The sequence below is a fragment of the Saccopteryx bilineata genome, chromosome 3 (genome assembly GCF_036850765.1).
Source record: "Saccopteryx bilineata isolate mSacBil1 chromosome 3, mSacBil1_pri_phased_curated, whole genome shotgun sequence".
NCBI lineage: Eukaryota > Metazoa > Chordata > Mammalia > Chiroptera > Emballonuridae > Saccopteryx > Saccopteryx bilineata.
This window is the reverse complement of record NC_089492.1, coordinates 285,443,637-285,459,753: the sequence shown is the minus strand read 5'-3', so window position 1 is coordinate 285,459,753 and position 16,117 is coordinate 285,443,637. Positions and strand designations below refer to the sequence as shown.

The 16,117-nt window shown below is 53.0% G+C and overlaps 1 protein-coding gene across 1 annotated transcript in view; it reads left to right on the top strand.

Annotated features, from left to right (window-relative positions):
* Positions 1 to 6,615: 6,615 nt before the first annotated feature.
* The window catches only part of DISP3 (dispatched RND transporter family member 3), a 43,131-nt gene continuing 33,629 nt past the window's right edge, over positions 6,616 to 16,117 (top strand). The window contains exon 1 of the mRNA XM_066270441.1: positions 6,616 to 6,811. The gene's annotated coding sequence lies outside the window, so the exon portion shown is untranslated. The remainder of the gene's footprint in view (positions 6,812 to 16,117) is intronic.

Sequence of the window (16,117 nt, the reverse complement as noted above, 5' to 3'; positions counted from 1 at the left end):
GGTATGACCCTGCCCTCCTGGGTCCTGGGAACTGTCTTGCCATTTTGCAGGATGACCTTTCTAGTTTTCAGGGACAAATTTCATTAGGCAAACCAATTCCCAAGTGGGCAGGTGAGCTCTGTCTTAGAACATTTCCCTTGGTAGATGTTGCTCAGAGAGAAGAAAGAACATCCCTGAGGATGAATCAGGAAATCAGTTTAGTTGTATTTTAGACATGAGATGAGACCAGGTACCAAAGTAGGGGCTCTGAGACTGGGCACCCATCCAGGACCTGGTTCAGCCAGGAGCAGCCCAGCAAACCAGATAAACACAGTCTCTTTGACATCAGGCAAACCTTTGTTCAAATTCTTTCCATCCCTGACTCTTTCCGTAACCTTAACGAAGTCTCTCAACCTCTCTGCCCTTCGGTTTTAACATCTGCACAATGGGAATGACAGTGTGGTAAAGAACTTGGGTTGTAGACTCAACCAGCCTGGGGTGGAGTCCTCAGTATTTACCTGTTCCGTGAGCTGAAGCAACTTACTCTGTGAGCCCCTGTTTCCTCACCTGGAAATAAGGATAATCAGGAGACACCTCATGGGCTGGTTGTGAGTTTAAATGAAGTAGTGCATATGTGCAGGGAGCAGCACTCAATAAAAGCTAGCCATTAATTGTTACTGATGCCAATGCTGTTAGCAGCGTCCCTGGCTGCCTAAAACGGTATTCTAGCTGCTTGGGCACCAATGATCATCGAACAACCCTTCACTCCAGCTCGGAAGCCCCAGCCACAGAGCTGTCTGGCACAGAACATTCCCGACCCTGCCCACACGGCATGTGCCGGAGCAGGAGCTGGTGCTGGGCAGCCCTGCAGAGCTGCACAGATTTCCGACTGGGAAGATGCCAGGAAAGCTCTTTCTTACTGTCACTGCAGAGGCCCAGATGGAACCTGGTGGTCAGGGTTAACGCTGGCCTGGCTCCTGGCGCCAGTCGCCCAGCCAGACTGACTAAGGCAGGGTGAAGCGCCGGCCAACTTCTGCCAGGAAGCTGAGGCCAGAGGGGCAAAGGGCCTGGCAGGGCAGGGTGAGGAGGTGGGGGCTGGGATTCCATGCTGAGTCATGGATGAGCTCACACCGAGGCAGGTACCCCAGGAGCCTTGGGTACTTCTGAGGAGGGGCTGGGAGTCAGGCCCTACTCATGACCCTGACTTCTAATGCTTGGGCAGCCCATTGGGCACTCGGAGACCCCCACCAGATGTAACTGAGTTATTCTTGAACCTAAGCATTACTTACACTGAGCATGACACCACCTCCAAGGATCCAACTCGGTGGCCAGCTCCACTCTCTTCAAGTTTTGACCTCACGGAAACTGAGGTCCAGGTGTTAGGAGACCAGAGTCAGCCACTGTCCGTGATCCTGAAACACCCCACCAACAAGAACTGTACAGGGATTTCTACCCAGCCTCTTCTGGGCCTGGTGATGATCTTTATTTCTGATCTCTGTGGTTTCTTTTGCTGATGCAGACCAACAGATTTGTGATGTTTAGCTTAACTCTTTATGTAACTGGTCTCATGTTCTTTTGATGTTCCGTAACATGGACCTCTGTTGCCATCCATCCCTTGGAAAAACTGGGAATTCTGTATTCCCCATGGCCTCCTACCCATTCTAAGCTATTCCCTCTTCTGATTCTCTCCCAGGAGATCACAGTTAGATCTCTAGCCTCATGTCCTCATTTGTCAGGTCAGAACAAGAGGCCAGAGTGGGAAGTGCACAAAGACCACAGTGTAGATGTGAGCAAACCTGGGGCCACCATGTAGGTCTCCTGACTCCCCATCTACCTCCTCCTCCATTGCCCACACTTCCACTGCCCAGCCAGGGGGAACGGGACCCACAGGCAGCACGGAATCTGCCTTCCAGGGCTCTGTCCGCAGAGAACACAATAGCTACAGTTTATTTCTAGCTCACTCTGTGCCACTCACTGTGCTTCTGCATAGCAGCTCCCTCCTTTGGGGAGCTCTGGTCACTGTCCCCAATATACAGGTAAGAAAATGAGATCAGAGACATGAAGGGATTTTCCTAAAGCCACAGAGATAGTATGTGACTGAGCTGAGATTAAAACCAGAACCTATCTAATATTTCTGATAACACCCTCAGGGAATCTACTTTAAAGCCCTTAACCTAGAGGTTATTCTCTCTCCTATGTAATAGGACAGTCTTTGGCCAATGCTACACTGTCCAGATCTTTGACAGGGTCCTGCTCTCCCCTGCTGTCACTTTGACCCTACAATGTGCCAAGCCCTGAGGGTCTAACCCCTTCCCGACTTCCACTCTGGAAGGCCTCAGCAATACTTGGTCTTCTCCAGATGTTGAGGTCAGAGCAAGGCCTCTAAAAACACGGGTGGGAGAAGAAGGGGTCATGTTGTGGGGAAGAGGATTATGTAGCAGCGTGAATATTGATGAAGCTATAATTGGCTCTTTCAGAGCCGGGGTTTCTGCAGGCCCAGGCGCTGGGGCTAATTGTTGCAAGCAATTAATAACTTGGATTGTGCTCACTCTGGCACAGGCTGCCTGCTTCCTTGGAGGAGGCAAGCAGGGCTGGGAAAGGAGTGCTGGGCCCGGCTGCTTGCAGAATCTGGAGGAGGCAGGCATGGAGGGCTGCCATCTGTCAGCCTCGCCCAGGCCCTGTCTGCAGCACCCCACCCCAGCCTGGCCCTATCGCCTTCCCCCAGACCTCTCTCTTGTCTTGCATATTGTTCCCCACCTCCCCATCCTCTTTCCCCTTAAACTCACACTTGCTTCCTGAACAGAGTGCCAGGAAGAACAGACTAGGAAGAGGAAAGATGAGTGACTTGGGAAAAGCGCAGGGCTGAAACCTGGGAGGTGCCAGTCCAACTCCAGCTCTTCCACTAACTTGCTACATGACCTTGAGTCAGAAACTCATTCACCATGAACTTGGGCAAGTTTCCTGAACTCTTCTGCATCTATTAGATCACATGAAGTGCAATCAACCCTGAAAGTCATGGAAACAGGGACTGTGTCATTCTACCTATTATAATCTCTCTATGTAAAACTATAACTATATAATCATATACACACACACACACACACACACAACTAATTATCACCTCTAAATCTATGTTCCACTTCAGCTGAAAAATAATTGCAGGCATATTTTAAGCAGAGGTCATTATATTCCCATTTTGCAGTTGGGGAAACTGAATCTTAGAGAAGTGAAGTGACTTGCCCAAGGTCATACCATTAGTAACAGACACATAGAAAAATCAAACTCGGTTTCATAAACCTAAAGCCCTTTCCAGCATACTTCAGTTCGCTTGTGCCTCTACTCGCTGGCTTCCTAGAGGAGGTGAGGCTGGAGGTTGGGGCCCAGAGCTCCAGAGTCAGTGGACATCAGATTGAAGAGAGGGTTACTTATATGTGTAATTATTCTGTTCCCTGATGCTGGGACAATGGAAAAACAGTCTTAATCTGCTTTACTTTAAAAGATAAACACCTCAAACTTCCCTGTAGACTCTTCCCCTCATCTGCTCAACCATCTGGTAAGAGGACTTGATTTGTATACAGTCCCCTGCACCAAGGCTGGGGCTAAGAGTTGAGAGGTGTTATGGTCCCTGCTGGGTCATCTCTTGTCCAGCAGGTAAATAAAAGAAAAGAAAAAAGAGGAGGAGGAGGAGGAGCTAGAATGTATTTAGAGCTTGGTTTATGCCATGCCCTGGGCTAAAGGCTATTTTTGCACTGAGATTATCTTATTTAATAAACTATAACCACTACTGTGAAGCCAGTACCTTTGCCATCCCTATTTTATAGATGAGATGGTTTGGGCTTAGCAAAGTGGAGTGACGTTCCCAAGGTCACACAGCTGGGAAGGGATGGAACAGACATAAGGCTTTGCTGGGAGTGATGGAATCCATGCTAAGCTCAGAAGCTCTTCTTCAGACACAGTCAGAGAGAAAACAGAAATAGAGATAAAGAGATGGGAGCTAAGGATAAAGCAGCCCTTTATAGCTCAAACCCCTTACAAAAGGCTTTTCAATTAGTCTGAAGACAGAGAGTATAGGGGAAGCCGCCTATCGGCAATAGAAGGCATTTAAATCAGACCCAGGAAGAACTTCCACCTGACAGCTCTGGAGTGGGGGGCCAGAGGGGATGTACTATCTTACTTTTGGCAGCCTGTTAGTTGGGCAGATCATTTGGCTACTGGAGTCATCTTTAATGAACATTTAAAGGTAAAGGAGATTTCACAGGGGTACCCTCGGGTAGGACAGCGATCTCTGCGTCCAGCATTCCCAGGCTCCCATAACTGGGCCTCCTGCAGGCAGAGTGGGGTGTGGAGGGAAGGAAGTCAGAGGATGAGGCCCCCAGAGGAGGATTCTCAGGACTTCACACCCGCACCAGCTCCTGCTGCCACCACTGGTTCCACTTTATGACAGGCATATTTCAAAGGCCTGGTTCCATTTGCATTTTTAAAACCTTGCTGATGGCCTGGGAAAATTGCATTCTGCCCCTCCCCCCCCCAGTTCCTGGGTACCACACTTCTCACCTCCTCCCAGCTCCACAGGGCCTCTTCCTCTATACCCTTCATTCCCAGAAGGTTCCTCATCAAGGGCAAAGCAAGCCCAGCCCCCATCAGAGATCATCTGGGCATCCTGGGAGGCCACAGAGGGCTCTGGGGAGGGGGTGGCACATGTGGTCACAGCTACAGCCAGCTGGACAGCATGAAACTGGGACCCCAATATGCTAAAAATAGTTCCCAGGTGAGTGGGGGTGGTGTCCCCAGGTGTGGGCGGAAGGTGGTATGGCATCATGGCACACATCAATGGCACTCCCTGTGGGTTTGTCAGATGGAGAGGAACAGAGCCTCAGAGAACTTTGAGGAGGCTCTTAGAAGCTGCCTTCAACCCAACTGAAAAGAGTAAGCCATCCACCCAGCAAACAAAACCCTTTGCTCTCAGCTGGCTTGGGAACACACTCTGTGTCTACCTCATCTCTCCCTTAACAACACATTTTCCCTGTTCTCCTTCCCACTCTCTCCCAGGGATGCACATCCTCTGCCTTCCCTCTGGGGTGTGGCAAGAGGGACTGGGAATTTGTAAGGCAGTGTTCAGTCTGTTCCTCTGTACTCAGATGTCAGGTTTGGCCTCTGATCTCAGGGCAGCAACACAAACACACACACACACACACACTCCACCTCTTAGGTGAGGTCTCCTGTCTCTCTCTCTCCCTCTTTCTCTCTCTCTCTCCACCCTCACAGCTCAGGGTGACAACCTTTATGCCTGGGAATGCCCCCAACCCTAATGCTTTCCAGGCCATCTGCAGCTGCTGCGAGTCCCCTGACAGACTTGGCCATCCTGGCAATAGCTCCCCTGACAACACTAAGCACATGGGGAGTGAGTGCTGGGGCAGGGACACTGGCTCGGGCCATTTGCTTCTGCACAAATGAGCTCTCAAGGCACCCAGGGTCATAAATACCAATGTGCCCAGTTGACAACCAGCCTGTGGGTCTGGCTCACAGGGACTGCACACCAGAGAGGCAGAGCAGGAGCTCCACTCAGCACCTTGAAGTTAGAAGTGGCCCCAATTCAGTTCTCCTCTTTTAAAAGGAAGGGCTGGAGAAACTGACATGGGCTGAACACCTGTCTGTGGGTATGAGCCTTGGTGTTTCATTGTAGAACTCTCTGTGCTCTTATTCCTTCTATGAGCTGGGAACTTCCTGAAGGCAGGGATTGTGTTCCACCTATCTCTCTCTTCCCTGTTCCTCCCTCTGCACACATTCTGTGGTACAACAAATTCTTGGCTTACCCCTTACACAATAGTGGCAGTAGTGTTCCTTCTTTTTGGCTTCCCTCCATCCTACATCTGGGGGCTGGCAGCTGGTCCTCTTTAAAGGCATCCTCCTTGGCTCTCCCAGGGTGACACCAGTGCCAATGCTCTCTGAACCCTGATGAGAGAAACGCGCCAGGCACTAGCCATGGCTCTCGCGTTTCTTCTCCTGTCATCCTCAGCCATGGGTATCAGGCCGAGACCGTGTGCTACAGCTGGAGGGATAATGGGTCCCAGGAGCTGGCATGGCTCTGGGTTGAGGTGAATGGAGCGGGAGGGAGGAAGGGACGATGCCAGGAGCCTAGGCTTGGCAGCTCCCTCCAGAGGAGACCCGGGGATGCCCTAGAATGTCCAGGAGGCTGGTGACTTGCCAAGGCTGGGTGAACTAGGAGATGAACCTAGAAAACTCAGAGGAGGGGTAGGGGACCAGAGCTGGGCCATTTGCAGAGGAGCAAACTGACCCCCAGGGGTCGCTGCGCCTCTCGCAGCCCCGGCCCGCGGGCAGTGGGAGCCCGGTTGTACCACCGCACGGCTCCCGCAGGGGGAGCGACGGCTACGGCGGCGCCTGGCGGCGGGCTCCGGAGACAACATTACGCGGCGGAGCGCCGGCCTTTTCCGACCACTGACGCAAGGCCCGGCGGCGCAGAGGCCAGAGGCGCCAGTGGCTGGGGGTGGGGCGCGGCTTCAGAGCCAGCCCCGGGCACCCCCACGTCGCGTGGTAGAAGCCGAGACCCAAACAAAGGCGGGTGCCGAATAAAAGGCGGAGGCGCGGAGTGCTCCGGTGGCGCGCTGGGGACGAGAATCCGCACCAGGCTGTGCGCGGTCTGTGCGCTCTGGGGCAGAGCGCGAAACCCTGGCCTCTTGCAGCTCCGAAGAGCTTTTCTCTGCGATTTTCGCGAGGGAACAAGTCCGCACGGCTGAGTGGCCGCAGTCCCCGGACCCTTGGCACGCCTCCCTCCCGCGCCCACGGCTCAGCCAGCTCAGCTTGGCCAGCCGAGGTGAGTGCGACGGCCGCTGGGCGCCATCCGGGTTTGGGCTGCGGGATACATTGCCCGGAGGAGCGGGGCAGGTCCTCTGCGCCGTCCCTACCCCGGCCTGCGCAGCGCGGTGTGTGAAGTTCTGTCTAGCCAGCCCGGGATGCGGGCCTTGGAACCCACCACGCAGGGAAAGCCGGCTGGTGGTGGACAGAGCCCAGAGCTTGCCCCCCGCGGCCGGTCACAGCTCCGCACCAGCTCCCAGCGGGCCCAAGGAGCCTCGATCTGTACGGGCCAGTTTGATGTCCAGAAACCGCGAGGCTTCCGACCACTAGCTCGCTGCTCGTCCCGGCGGGTGGATGACTGAGTCCATAAAAGTTGAGCATCAGTCTGAACCCGCCCCATATCGGACTCTTGGCTGGGCTAGAGTCGACGGAGGGAACAAAAAGGTTAATGACTTCCTCTCCATCTATTCCCCACCTTAGCGCACTTATGCTCTCTGCGGGACATTTTCCCCGGAGTGCTGGGGCCCAGTTAACCTGGCTGCAGGTTCAGTTGGGCGCGCGGGAGCTCTGGGGCGAGACTGGGCGGGCGATGGAAGCCGAGTGCGAGAGGGTCCCCAGGCCCTGCTGAGAACGCAAGTGGGGATGGAGGTGGAGTGGGCAGCCGAGCAGTGGCGTCGCTGAGGATCGGGAAGATTTCTGGCGCGAGTGGTGCTGAGTCCCGTGAGTCAACCCTGCCTCTGGGAGAACTTTTCCCAACTGCCTCGGGGTGCGGGGGGGGGGCGCAGCTAGGCTAAGAAGGGCCCCTCTCTGCTGTGGAAGCCAACACCGGCTCCCCGCAGTCCCTCATGGGACTGGGCGCAGATCCCCTCCACGACCTGGGTCAGCACCGCGGACAGCGCCTGGTGTGGGTCGATCTTGGCTACTCAAATTCCACAAACTCACTTGCACACTCACAGATCTACAGACCACCCGCAAACAGTTCCCGCACAGATTCATAGTCCACTCACGCAAATACACACCCACCCATAGTGCACACAATCCACACACAGAGGGGAAGAGCCACACGCACGTGGACAAGAACAGATCTTCCCACAAGCACCAGCAATCAGAGTGGCATCTTCACTCCAGGTCCTGCTGTCTTTGAACACCTGAATAAGCCCCGGATTCCAGAGCTCACCTGGGGGTGCTCACAGGGATACCCAGTGACTCACAGAGCCTGCCCACCCTGCCCCCCACCACACACACACACACACACACACACACACACACAGTCCTTCCCAGGAAGCAGAGGGTGGATGAGCAGACAAACCCCCCACCCCAATGCAGATCTAGGCAGGAACCAGGGTATTTGCCAAATGGGGGGAGTAGGTTCTGGCCCAATGGAAGCTGTGGGCATAAAACTAGCCTTACAGAATCTTGGTTTTAGGCTCATAGTCCATTCCCGTTCTTCAGACCTTACTCCAGACCAATGTCCTTCCACAGCCAGAGTCTGTGCCCCCCCCCTCTGCATCATTCTTTGTTTGCACTTTCCATGTCTTTGTTTCCCTGCTCTGTTCTCCTCCCCCATGTTTATTTATCACACACCTACACACCTTTCTCTCACCCCCCACCCTTGCCTTTTCCAATTCCTCCTTCCCAGCTGCCTTCATTCTCTCCCCAACCAACTTTCCTTCAGTCAGTCTATACTCCCATGTGGGTATAGCTGGCACTTGGGGGAGCTGTCTCCATTCTCTTGATAGATTCTGCACCCCTAATTCTCTCTTTGGAAGTCTGACACACACACCCCTTTCCACTGATGGCCTCAGCAGCTTCTGGCCCCTCCCCAGGAAAATTTCCAGGGCCAGATGAACCAGAGTCTTCACAGTCTTTCCAAGGGGCCGGGATTTCACAGCAAGTGATCTCATCCCCACTTCCCTGGGGATCTGGCTGTTTGACGGGTGTGGTACCCATGCCCTGGCTTGCCCTTTGACACCTCTCCTGCTGCTGCCCTTCAAATCCGGAAACTAGGTTGAAGGAGGAAGAGTCTCAGTGTGATGTGGTGGAAGGAGCTCTGAAGTGTAAGTGGGGAGACCTGGGACCTCACCTCAGCTCGACCACAGGTCTGCTGTGTCCTTGGGTGAATTCCTGTCTCTGAGCCTCTGGCTTCCTGTCTGTACAAGAACAGGGCTGGTTTGAAAAAAAATAGGGCTGGTTGAGGTGACCTTCAAGGATCTCTTGTTTACCCTAATAATGTGGGACCTTGACTCTTTCATGAGTCTCTTAAGTGTGAGTGGGATTGAAAATCACAGTTCTAACCCCAAACATTATGGTACCTTTCTCTTTCCTCAGACTACCAACCAATAGTAAAGTCATCCTGTCCCCTGAACAAGGGATGTTCAGATGATTTTCTTTATAGGACCGGAGATATCAAATAATTTTTTTGAGGTCACACAGCTGAAATGCAGTCTCCACTTGGCTCAGGCATTGATTCTACTGTCAGTATATCCTCTGTATGGACCACTGCTTCTGCCGGTGGATGGCTGGTGAATGAATGAATGAATGAATGAATGAATGAATGGACGAACGAACGAGTAGAGACCTAAGTCTGGAACTCCTGATCCCCAGAGCATTGGGATCATGATTTAGCTCTTTACTCTATAGTTTAGACATGTTTCCCTTGTCCCCCCTTCTCCCTTCCACTCTCCTGATCATTCAAAGGCAGATGAAGTTGTCTAAGACTCTTCCTCCCTTTAGGCCAACTCTGATTGTAAATGACTACAGAGAAGGGACTAGCTGAGAGCAGCTTTAGAGTCCCTGCCTGTGGGTAGCGGCTTGGCAATCAGCCCCAAGTCCCTAAGATGCAGTAGTAGGCTGGCCATGGGCAGCTGGCCACGATCTCAGGCTGGAGAGAAGACAGACACCACTACCACTTGGCTAAGCAGCCATTTCCCATGAGCTGAGTACTGCAAAAATCACCTTTCAGATGGACAAAGTGAGATGCTCACAGAAGAGATGATTTCCCTAAGGGCACACAGCGAGCCCACTGTCGGTCATAAAAACAGGTACCAAAGAACGGGGGGGGGGGGTTGACAATAGCCTCACTGGTATTGATAATGGTGGTGGCATTCTTTTATGACTGGAAGTCCAGTGACTGGCCTCTTTGGTTCCCGTTCTCCTCTCTGAAGTCGTTTCCCCAATCTGAACCTCTTGTAGCCCTCCCCCCACCCAACTATGGAGGAACTTAGGGGTAGGGCAGCGAGACAGGGGTGTCTGGTTGTCCGTCAGTCCCAGCTGAGGACGAGGGCTTGTCATCTGAAATCCTCCTCCTCCCCACCCTCTCCCACCGAGCACATCTCTGCCTGAGGAGCTGTGTCAGAGTCTGTCAAAACACCCTTCCTAGCTGGGTTCCAAATGCACAGCCCAGAGAAAATAAATAAAGAGCAGTGGTGGCCCGAAATAGACTCACAAATATGCATGTTTTCCAAAAGTCGCATTTCACGGGCAGACAGTGCAGCTTATGCTCCAGCTGCTCGACAAAGACCAGAGGCACAGACGCCTCTGGGACTGGTCCAGGGAAGGTGGGAGAACCGCCCCAGAGAGCTCACTCCCGCTTGGAAAAGCCAGCCAACCATACCCCTGCTCCTCACAGGGAGGTATGAGTTGGGAAATGTGCAGCGGACAAGGTTGAGGGCTTCGGTTCCTCTACCTTACAATGGGAACAGCAGGCTGGTGATAACAACTCCGAGAACAATAACCGTGCTTGTTGAGTGCTTACTATGTGGCATGTGCTAGACATTTACACATTACCATCTCAACCTCACCACCATCCCAGGGCATAGGGACTGCTATCCCCATTTAATATACGGGAAGACTATGGTTCAGAGGAGTCCGGAGGTTTGCTCAAGGCCATGTAGCTAGAAGAGCCCAAGTTAGGATCAGATTTTGATCTGAATGAAGTAAGAGCCCCTATTTTGCCCAGTACTGTGTATTATTTCTCATATTCATTCATTCATTCATTCATTCATTTGTTCAGTGAATGTTTTTTTGTGAAGAAACCCATTTACATGATGGCTTTTAAAGAATGTAAATTCCTCTGCCTCCAAGGTCAGGGGTGAAGGGCAGTGCTGTTACCTGAGTTTAGCTCTGGTCATCTGTCATTGGCCCAAGAAGGGTACTCAAGACTTCTGAGCTCCAGCTGGAACTGGGTACCTCACCTCTGCATCTCGGGCTCAGTCCCTAACCATGAATTCCGGGAACTTTACTTGGGGGATGGACTCATGCAGGAACCCCACTGTGAGGGTTGGACTAGGAGAGATCATTTAACTCTGTAAGAGGTCAGGGCTGCTCAAGGCCTCTGCAGTTGGGGAATTGATTTCAGAAAGGGCAGGCGAGTTGCCCAGCGTCTCTCAGCACGTTGGTGGCAGAGCCTGAAACCTGAGTCCCAGAATGACATGCCGTGTAGCCAGGCTAGCTTCCCTGCGTGTATGCGAAGCATCCGAATGGCCCCAGCAAAGGGGGTTGAACCAATGCAGGCAGTAACCCTAACACTCTTCTTCCAAGCTCAGGGGAAATGCCATCAGCTTTTGCCGCCCAGGTTCTCACCTCTACATCCCCCCAAAATCAAACCTGACCCCGGTGGCTTGCCCCAGGTGCCCACCTATTCATCATCATGAACAACACTAGCAAATACAGAACATTTGCCACGTGACAGGCACTGCTTAACGTATTTTAATTGATGGGACCTCTACAACAGCCCAAAGGGTTCTTAATTCCACTTCGCAATTGAAGGACCCACCGGCCTAAAGTCACAGAGCTAGTAAAGAGGCAGGTGGGGCCCTGTGGAGCCCCTCCACTAGCAGGTTTACTCTGAGGGCAAGGACGGGGGTTTGGAAGCAAAGCCCAGGGAAGGAGGAGCCGACAGACGCCCGCAGGCTATTTTTATTACACCTCCGGGCCTTGTCACACATGCTAGCATTTGTGCGGGCAGAAGCTGTGTGTCTGCCAAAACCTGGAAGGAGGAAGCCCAGTGCAGGGTCCTGGGGCCAGCCCCTGGGGGACATAGGGTCTGGGTATTTCCCCTGAACTCAGCAGAGAGACCTCCCTAGGTATGTAGAACCCCAGGCATGCCCTTGACGTGGCCAGCTGCTTCCTCCCTTTGTCCCTCCCTCTGAAGGACGGATACTGTAGACCTGGACAATCTGGAAAGGGTCACTGGTGGCAGACTAGAGTCTTGCTCTATGCAGTGAGCTTGACCATTGAGAACAAGGAGGTAGAAGGGACTATGGAAAGAATTGGTTTGGATTTAGATGGCGGAGGGAGTCATGCATGTCTCTTAGAGGGGGCGCTCTTTGGAACGAGGGAGTGATGTCCCAGGAGACAGTGTCCTGAGTCTTAAAAAGCCTTCTCCTTCACCCCCCACCCCAGTGTCTGCCTGAGCAGCCCCTCGGCACCAGGCACTAGCCGTGCAGAAGTGGGCAAACCTCCGTCTCTGTCCTTGTAGAGCTCACCAGTCTCCCACCCCCAGCCCTGGTACCTCCTGCCCGAGCGGAAGTGAGGGATGAGAAGGGATGGCTCGCCCAGGTCCCCCACCAGGAGTAGATGAAGGACCCATGTGTCCAAGGGACTCAGAGGACATGATCCAGGAATGTGGTCATTCCAGGATCAGGAGGAAAGTTTCACAGGGGTGCTACCCACAGCACACCTGGGAATTCTCCCCATTTGATGTCTAGATGGGAGAGGGGTGCAGCAGAGAGGGCTCATTCCCACCCAGCCACCTGCCCGAAGCATCGGGCATACGTTTCAGCACCTGGATGACGTGTCCTTTGCCAAACTGTGTTAATGAAGGGGACATGACTGCCAGCTGGAAGCCACTTCTGTCATGAAGGAGAATGTGGTAAGCTTCTAGTCTCTGGCAAAGGCAGCTCCAAAGGAGCTTGGAGTTGGGGCCGTTGGGGCCAGCTGGCATTCCTGCGATGTTTGGGGACGGGGGTTATATGTGTCCCCTCGCTGCGTTGGCCTTTGCACTGTCCCTGAGGATTTCTCACATTCTAGCTGGGAGAGTTCTGCAGGGTGATCACCCGGAGGTAACGAAGATTGTAATAATGGCCAACATGTTTTGAATGTTTGCCACCTGCTAGGCCCTGGGCTTAGAGCATTACAGGTATTATCATTCCATCCTCATTCCAGCCCTATGTGAGAGTTACCGTTATTCTTCCATTCTGAGGGTGAGAAAGGAGAAACCCAGATAGCTGAACAGCTTGCTAGTGAGCAGTGGAGACAGGACTCAAACCCAAGCAAGCTACCCTGGGTGCCACCACCACAGCCACCATAGGACCACTGAAGCTCACACTGTGACCTTTATGTTCACTGGATTTGGGTCTTTAAACAGGAGCATGATTGAAACCAAAATACCTTTTGGATCTTCCAGTAATCTGGGGAATTAGTACGTGTGGACTTGAGCTGCATCCCAGTTGACAGGGTGACGTGAGTTGACCGTTGGCCTCTTGACTGCCAAGCAACCAACCGGATCCCCTTTCAGATGTCCAGATGTGGGCAACATCTGGCAGACTGGCAGGACTTCCGGCGGTCATCCAGATGTTTCCCCGTGTCATGCCATGTAGACACAGCTGGGACTTGCATCCCTCTGGACATGCTCGTATGTGGGGAAACTCCTGGTTGGTAGCATTTGCTGGTTTTTAAAGCGTCATCTTGTAACTTCACAAAGGCAGGATGTCGTTGGCTTTGGTTCCTCTCTGCGATCCAGGCCTGAGAGACCTTAGGTTAAACTGGAGGGAACTCAGGCTTTGGGAAGGCGTCAGCAGGTGAAGGAGAATACCCCCTTTTTCCTTCTTCAGCCCAGGAAGCTGGGACGAGGCTGGCCAGCCAAGAGCATTGCAGGCAAGTAGCTGCTGCATGTTCCCTGCAAGAGCCGCTGACTTTCCGACCCCGTCCTCCAGAGGCTTTGAGCAGATGGTCCCAGAGTAACAGCCAGGAATTGGTGATGAAAAGAGACGTGTCAGCGAAGAGGCATTCTTGGGCATTAATGAGCATGAGAATAGATCTGGGGTGAGAAGGTTCACAAAGCCTTCGGGAGGAAGGGAGTTCAAGACATTGCAAAGTTAAGATAATGAAGATTTAACCGAGAGTCCTTTTCTTACATAGCCGGCACTAACCAGTGACTGAATGAAGACCGTGAATGAATGACTAAGTGAATGAATGAATTAGTGAATGGGACTAATGGACTTTGACAGCCAGGGCTTTGATGGTGTGGGGAATGACCTGACTCTAAATACTGACAAAAAGAAGGATCCTGTTCTTGTCCCCCGGAGCCCAGTGCAGCTCGGGGTATGGGAGAAATAGGCTGAATCCCTGAACCTTGCCTCATTGTGCACCCCACCCCCCGTTCCTTTATGCAGGACCTCTGGGCACAGGGCTCTCTCTCCTGGCTCCTGGCTGGGGCAGGGTTGGAACCCAGGTGGCTGCAAAGCTGACGGAGCCTCTACACCCTGTGAAATTTCTAACCCTCTCTCTTCACCTTCCCATATTCTCCCCTAGTCCTACATTACCCCATCTTCTCTCTGTCACTCTTCTGTGTCTGACCCTTTGGCCACCCCAAATGACAGAACTGGGAGGTACCTGGAAACTCATTGACTCCAGTTCTCCCGTTTGACAGAAAGGCAAACAGACCTAGGGTGGAGGAAAGACTTGCCCAAGGTCACAAGCAAAGGGTGGACAGGGTGGAAGATTGAGTAGGTTCCCACTAGACTTAGGATGATGCTGCACTACTGAGCAGGGCGGGGTAGACAGAAGGAGCCCGGGATTCTGGTGCCCAGGCGGCTTCCTTGGGTCTTTCCCGGCCTCTAGAGCCAGGGACAGCAGTTCTTAGTTCCTGGGGTCCTGAGTCTCCCACGCGTTACATGGGAAAGGCAGCGGCAGCAGAGTTAAGGGTACTTGGGGATCTGCTCTCCATCCCGGGCCTTCTGACGTGGCTGCTCAGCTCCAGCCCTCGACCCTGTCTCTGAAGGCACTTGCACCGTCATGGAGGGCGGGCTGAGGCTGAGGGCCAGGCTTCGACACCCCAACCCTGGCAGGGGCCTCTGTGTTGGCCCCAGGTACGGAGGGCCACTGAGTGCACCTTCTAGAGACTCTCTTTCCCCTCTTTCCTCTCTATACACCTGAGCTGTCAATCAACAGTGTAGCCAGAAAGCCCTTCCCAAGCCACTAACCTGTGCAGGCACTGAAGGTGCATTTCTACCTGGACACCCAAGATGGTGAAGTTGGGTGTCAGTTCCTGATGCTTCTTTTCCCCCCTTCCCTGGAACCTGCCACACAGCCAGGGCTGTGCCTAGACTGTGGCCAGAATGACTGGGGGCAGACACTGAGAGTGTGTGTGTGTACACGTGTGCGTGTGTGTGCATGCGTGTGCACCTGTAAGGTTTGAGAGGGCTGGCTCTAGAACTCAGGAAGTTTTCAAACATGTAAGACTCGAATAAAATCTAAGATAGTGAGAAGAGTACTGAGCTGATCAGAAATCAGCTTCCAATAAATCAGCTTCCCTTTCCTTCTCTTAGCTTCAGTTTTCTTGTTTGCAAATGGGAAATAATTCCTAAGACTAGAAGACCTATAGGAAGATCTACAAGCTGTAAGGTGCTACATAGATGCAGTATCACCCAACCGCTCTGTCCTCCGACTGAGGACAGGAGGAGAAATGGCTCCGTCTTGGGGACACGAGGTCCCGAGCAGCCTCCAGCATCTCCTGGCCGTGCTTTTCATCTGGGGCCAGCCTCCCCGGCCCTCCACAAGTCCACAGGCAGTGGGGGATGAGGGAGCCCCAAGTTCTCAGAGGGGGAGATTTGCCCTAAGCCTTCTCACTTTCTTTCTAGGCAGTGAGGCTGGGGGTATAGTCTCTCCCCAGATCGCCTCCCCAAACCAGTCATGGTGGCCCTGTGGGGGGCTTGATCATTTTGCATTGTGTGCCTTTTTATCTTTTAGCTTCCAGTTTACCCTCAAGCTTCTCTTTCCTGGTAGGGAACCCAGGAAAGTCTTGCAACATCCCTGGACCCTTAGATATGGTCTGGGTGTGCTCTGGGGAGGAGAGGGATAGTGCTCTCTGTAGCTTTCTCCTGAGCTAAGAACTGGCAGGTGGTCACCTGCCGTGTCCCAGAGAAACTGATGGTGTTCAAAACATACTATTCGGTGGTTCCTGACACTTGAAATGACGATACAGCAGGACCTACCTACCCTGTGTGCCCCCACCCCCAGCTGTATTATAATTTCTGACTGGGGATGAAGGGGGTCCCTCTTTAGAGAGCATCAGTTCCCAGATGGGGGACCACCCATCCAGAGA